This window comes from Zeus faber (assembly GCF_960531495.2).
Source record: "Zeus faber genome assembly, chromosome: 8".
NCBI classification, from domain to species: domain Eukaryota; kingdom Metazoa; phylum Chordata; class Actinopteri; order Zeiformes; family Zeidae; genus Zeus; species Zeus faber.
Window position 1 is genome coordinate 22,670,835 of NC_137195.1, and position 6,177 is coordinate 22,677,011.

The window sequence follows — 6,177 nt, forward strand, 5'->3', positions numbered from 1 at the left end:
ATGAAGTGTTGAAACAGTTTGTGACTTCATTAAAAAAGTACTGAAATGCTGTAGACAGGTAATATAAGTAGACTTGGTGGTTTATTGTAAGAATTTCCATTTCAGAGAATGTTAAGTGAATCTGACAAAACTGAAATCGTCATTCGGGGGTCTGGTGAGCAAGCACGCTGCTGCGTGTGCTCTGGTGAGTTGAGATCGGCTATTTTCCTCCACCAGAGACCATCAAGGCGTTTTAGCAAAAAGGCATGACATTGCATAATCAAAATTATGCAAGCATGGAATTAGCTAATAATTAAATACTTAAAATGAAGTACAGACCCAACGGTCCCTGGAAAGTTGAGATAACGTGGTTGTTCATCATTCATAAAAATATGATTAGAAATGTAATTTTAGAACCCTTACATGTGAAGATGGTGGTGAGGAGTTAATAGCCTTGCTTAAATTGTGCCCAATATCAACATATGTTTATTTATCCTTAACTAGTAGAGTTAAGAGTAATAATCATCTGATTTGTTTCCAAGACCCAGTGAGACATTTAGATGTACCTGATTGAGTAATGAATGCATATTTACCTCCAGATATTTCCTGTTCATTTCCAGTCTAATTTGCCATCATCAAGTGTATCCAAAACTTTCATGAGCAGTGTTTTAATATTCATGCACTTCTGGAAAAGGTAACTTTTGGTGATTTCAACAGAACAAGCAGTATATTCTATATAATCATCAGTGGTATCCATCATAATCATCCATTCATACATTACATTCATTTCATGAATGTCGGTATAGAGAATACATTTTTTGGTATTTCCAATAGATTACATAATTTCTCTAATAGGAATTGACAATATAACCTCCAAAAGTAAAAAGAAAACGCAAAATATGATCATTAATGTTTTTTTTTTTACTTGATTATTAGATAGTTTAGTGTGTAACTCCACGACCTACACTACTCTAAGTGTAGTGTAGATTGTGGCATCAAACAGTTCGGCAACATCTGCGCTTTCTCGAAAAGTTTCCTAATCTCAATGAGACTGCCAATTAAAGGTAAAATAAAAATAGTCCTAAAAGGTGTTCCAGAGATGGAATTATTTCCGTTCCTGGAGACATCATAATGAGATTCAACGATCACCTTCTCTCTATTTTTTTGCCTGCATCGTAATGCTGCGCTAAATTCTGGAAAAGCTACTGCTGGTCTGTCTCTCTCTCTCTCTCTCTCTCTCTCTCTGCAGTATCTCTCTGTAGTTCCTGGCAGCGCTACAGTCTATTAAACACACAGACAGCGGGCGCTCCCCCGTGGGCTCATTAGTGAGCCCGCCCGTATGGACTGGGGAATGCCGGAGTAGACCATCCTACCAGCTCCCGAAGGGGTGGCTCGGGATTCATCATGTCTTACTTTTCGCAGCCCCCACTGTCTTGAATAGACAATGTAATATCCTATATTTGATTAATTTGGTTCTGGTTCTTATCAGCTATCATTTTAACTGAGTCCCATGTGCTTTTTGGAGGGCTTGATTTTTTTTCTCCATTTTGAGAACTTGCATGTGAACTTTGACCCTTCGGCCAAAAACTCACAGAATTCATTATGACTGGAAATTGTGATTTTTCTCAGTGCCAGAAAAAAACTTTATCACATGCTTTCGCAGTGGACTGGAAACAATTCGACAAACTGCAGAGTTGATCTGTCCTCATTGCCCGCCCAATTTTATGGGTTTTCAGCCGTAACGGGACAGGGATTGGACATGCGTCAAAATCGTTCGGCCGTACTGTGAGTTCTTACATTGTCCCATTGGATTTTATGCAAAGGATAATGTGCGGTCAGGGGATAATTACATGGCTACTTACTAAATAAAATAATACATTGAGACAGCTAGTTTTACAACTAGTATGCCTAGTTTAAGAGCTTACACGAAGAAAAATTGTCCCAACAAAGCTACAAAACACTTTGCCCTCCATATGATGATCCTATTTACTGTTATCAATGTGAAATTGGATTCATCTCTTCAAGTCCTCCATTATAGTTTTTATAAAGCTTCATAAGATGTCGCCACTAGCTAGTGTTAGAATTAGAATATAGGCAGAGTGATGCAAGGGACGTGAATCCAGGTGGAGAAGCGGTTGCCCGTGGAAACTGATTATTAACAGACAGCGGTCATTATTCAAAAGTAACTGATTGCCGCTGTTGACCAATCTGAATTGAGTATTCTGCAGAGCCATGTAAAAATTCAAAATAAATGTCCCATTTCATAGACTGAAACCATCCATTTGTGTTCAACCAATGGCGAAACTGTGGGGAGTGAAAGACTCGTTATTCTATAACTCACTATTCACAAGCTATTCAATCCCGTCCTCTCAGGGGCCAAACGGGTCTCCTGCTGAATTCAGAACAATGTTGAATATGCAACTGTAAATTAACGCAATAATTGGCTGTCACCTGTTTTTTTTTTAAGCCAAGCGCTGCCTTGGTGAATTTACGAAGCAGCGATAATTACAGTGCCGTAACTATTGTGCGGCAGAATGCTGTCGTTCAATAGGCTTCATACCGACTGCTATCTAGGGAGAGTAGTGTCTCGCTGATGCAAGGAAGAGGAAACCGCAATAATAACCTGACACAGTCAATCACTTCTGTTCTACTTCCTGTCTGTCGGCAACACAATAAGTTCCCTGGAAAAAGCTCATTTCCTCACAGTCTGCCGAGATTTCATTAGCTTGGCCTCATTCTCTCAGCACGATCAACCCTGTTGTGTATCAAATGCACACGCACGCGCACGCGCACACACACGCACACACAAACATGCACACACACACACACACACACACACACACACACTGGCACAGGTGTATGAGACATATACACATACTGTAAGCAAACACACTCTCACACACACACACACACACACACACACACACACACACACACACATGCCCGCACACACACACACACACACACACACACACACACACACACACACACACACACACACACACACACACACACATGTGAATGAGCAGAAACACAAATGTGCATAAACCTCTCCATTTTATACTTCCTGTATTTCCTGGTGATTGTTTGGCCAGTCTAATCTAATTTTCAGTTTGTGACTATATTATTGCTTTGTTCGGTTCTGCCTTTCATTGTACGGCGACGTTGCTCTATAAATGAGTTTAGGGTTTGGAACTTGACGCGAGGAACCAAAAAAAAAGGGACAGACTTCAACACAATAGTCGTCCTATTACTGTACTTTGTGTGTGGAAATAACAAAGATAGAATAGAACTTAATTCGGGCTTGCTAGACACACACACACACACACACACACACACCACACACACACACACACACACACACACACACACACTAACAGCCACACACTCCTTCATTCGCTCAGTGGGCTCTACTCAGAGTTAATGTTGTGGTTTCATACAAATATTATAGTATGTACATTGTCAAGAGCAACTGGGCTCAGACTTCTTTTTATAATCAAGTGATAAGAAATTTTCTGAAATTCCAATTCCATTCCCCACAAAATCTCAATATTTAAAGAAAGACAGCTATCAAATTGGCAGCTAGATATGACTTTGATATGGTAATCAAACCCCATCAAGAGAACCAAGCCTTGCTTACTCTGTCTGCTTGAGTTATTAACACAAATATCATACAGGTTGATCGTCTTTTAGTAAAAACGAAACGATTAAATGCAGGAGAAGCGTAATTTAACAATGACTACTGTGTGTCTTTGTGTGTGTGTCTAATAGGCAGTGCAGCACGATATGCTGATGTGCTGCACTACTGCAGGATGCGGTAGTGCAGCACATGGCCGTGGCGAAGGCCGTGGAGAAAATCTGTAGCGCTGTCTCTGGTCCCGCCCACCACCTGGTCGCCGTGGAGATCGGCCCCGCCCTCTGGCACCTGTACACCCACAGCACGGTGTCGTCTGTCGGAACCGTCTCCATCTCTGTAAGCTGCTATCACGGGCAAATCCATTTTTCTTGTTTTATAGGGGAGGATTAATGACATCCCCTTCTACGAATAGAGAAACCTTCCTAATCGTACAAGGCACAACGTGTAGCTACCGCGGATCCGGCTATCCCCAATTTGTCACCGTCTTGCGACATGTGACATTGTGCAGGACATTGTTTGACGGCAATTACAGCCAAGTGTCAGGGGCTTACGGATATCAAAGGCAGCATCAACTATATTTACAAATTGCTAGGACCACCAGACCTATCAATTATAAATGAAGCTCTTTTTTCGACACAGACACAAGCTTAGATCTCTTATTGATTAGAACTGTCTCTCTCCGATACCCCCCCCCCCCTCTCTCTCTCTGTCTATCTGTCAGCATCTGTTCTTCTTTCATGTTAACTTTACTTCATCTACACTTCTCATCGATAACGGTAGTTTTCATTATATTGATGATATATTTGTATTGATGTTCTTTCATCAAAAAATAAATCCTGAAATCAAGTCGTTGTGATATCGGGAGCCTCAGAATGTTTCATATTGAATTTCTGTACATACAGTAGAAGTAGATATGATATGTACCAACATTGTGTACAATCCCCAATGGTTATCGTGGTAAAAGCGTCTTCCACATTGCCGAGCTCTTGGCATGATAATAATAATAATAATTTTTATTTAAAATTGTATTTTTTTTTATATATTTTTCCCCGTTTTTCTCAATCTTTATGTAAATAGCGCCTTTTAAAAACCAGGTCAAAAAGAGCTTTACAAAATAAATAATAAATATAGCTGCCGGCAGCAATGCATGGGGTAAGTTGCAGAAATTGCACCAATGGCAATAATGGGATCAATTGAAGACGGTTCAATTAAATGTTATTATTTATGTGCTGCGCTTTGTTTAAAAGAGAATAAAACAAAGCGCAGCAATGCGACTTGGTCAGGCCGTATTGAGGGCGCTTTTTTTTTTTTTTTTTAGGTATACTTAATGTTTTTGTAAGAAATTATGTATAAATAAAGACATGTTTATTGTAAATGAAGTATACAAATTTTCAAGTGTTTTTTCACAGGAGTATTTCTCATGCTCATGTGTTCGACCATCACTGCGGACTTACGTCTGGACCAATCACTGTGCACTTACGTCACTGAATGTTCTTCTTCTGTCTTTGTTTTTTTTTTATTATTATGATCGTTCCTTGATCATGCAGTTCGTACACAAAAGAAAGGGTCGGTTCCTCCAAAGTTTATTCAAACTTCCTGTGGTGCGACACAGCTTCTTTGAACGATTATAGTTTTCACGGTTTTGTGGAACACGGCACGAGTTCCAGTTTTTCGAGCTTCTTTAAAGCGCAGCATCGGCTCAAGCTGTCTGGCGCACCCGCAAGGGACTGGAGGCGAATAGCTTCCGAGAGAGGAAGCTTGGACTTCGGATCACACAAAGAGGCCCGCTCCTGATCCTATTAAAATACATTTTTCACAAATGTACATCGATATCGATCAAACCCAAACGACAATAAACGTCCCATCTGAAACGTCCCGGTTCTAGCGAGACCTCAACCATGTCTCTGCGTACTGCCGTTGTTGCGTTTTAGATACTTTTAGCTCTAAAAACGCCAAGATTAAAAATGTGAAAAAATCTGAGCAATAACAATAGGGCTGCGGGCTGGACCCCTAATAATCTGAACAAAAACAATAGCGTACCCACACTTTGTGCTGGGAAAAATGTAGATCATAATAACAAGTAGATAGCATGGAATAAAATACATTTTAGTAGATATATATAATAGAACATATAATAGATATAAGCGATAAAATAGTGTCTTTTTAGTGTTGTACCTGCACCAAAGCGCTACAAATGAACCTGAAGTGTCTGTTGTCCTCTCCAGTCTTTGTCCAGACTGACCCGAGTCCTTCCCGCAGTGTTCCTGTCGCTGATGGACAGCTGTGGCCTGGCGGACGGTCTTGCTTGGTCTGCGAGGAGCACCGTGCAGAGTCCAGCACCTGCTCACCGCCACGGGCGCCGCCCTGCTGGCCGAGCACGCACACACACACACACCGGCTGGCGCAGGACCAGGTGGGTGTGCATAGTAGATGTTCTCTCTGTTATTGTAATCTGACTATGGACCATACCAGCTCTACCATCTTTGTCTGGCTATGGACTGTACACATCTCGACCATCTCCATCTGACTATATTACATTACATTACATTGCATTTAGCAGA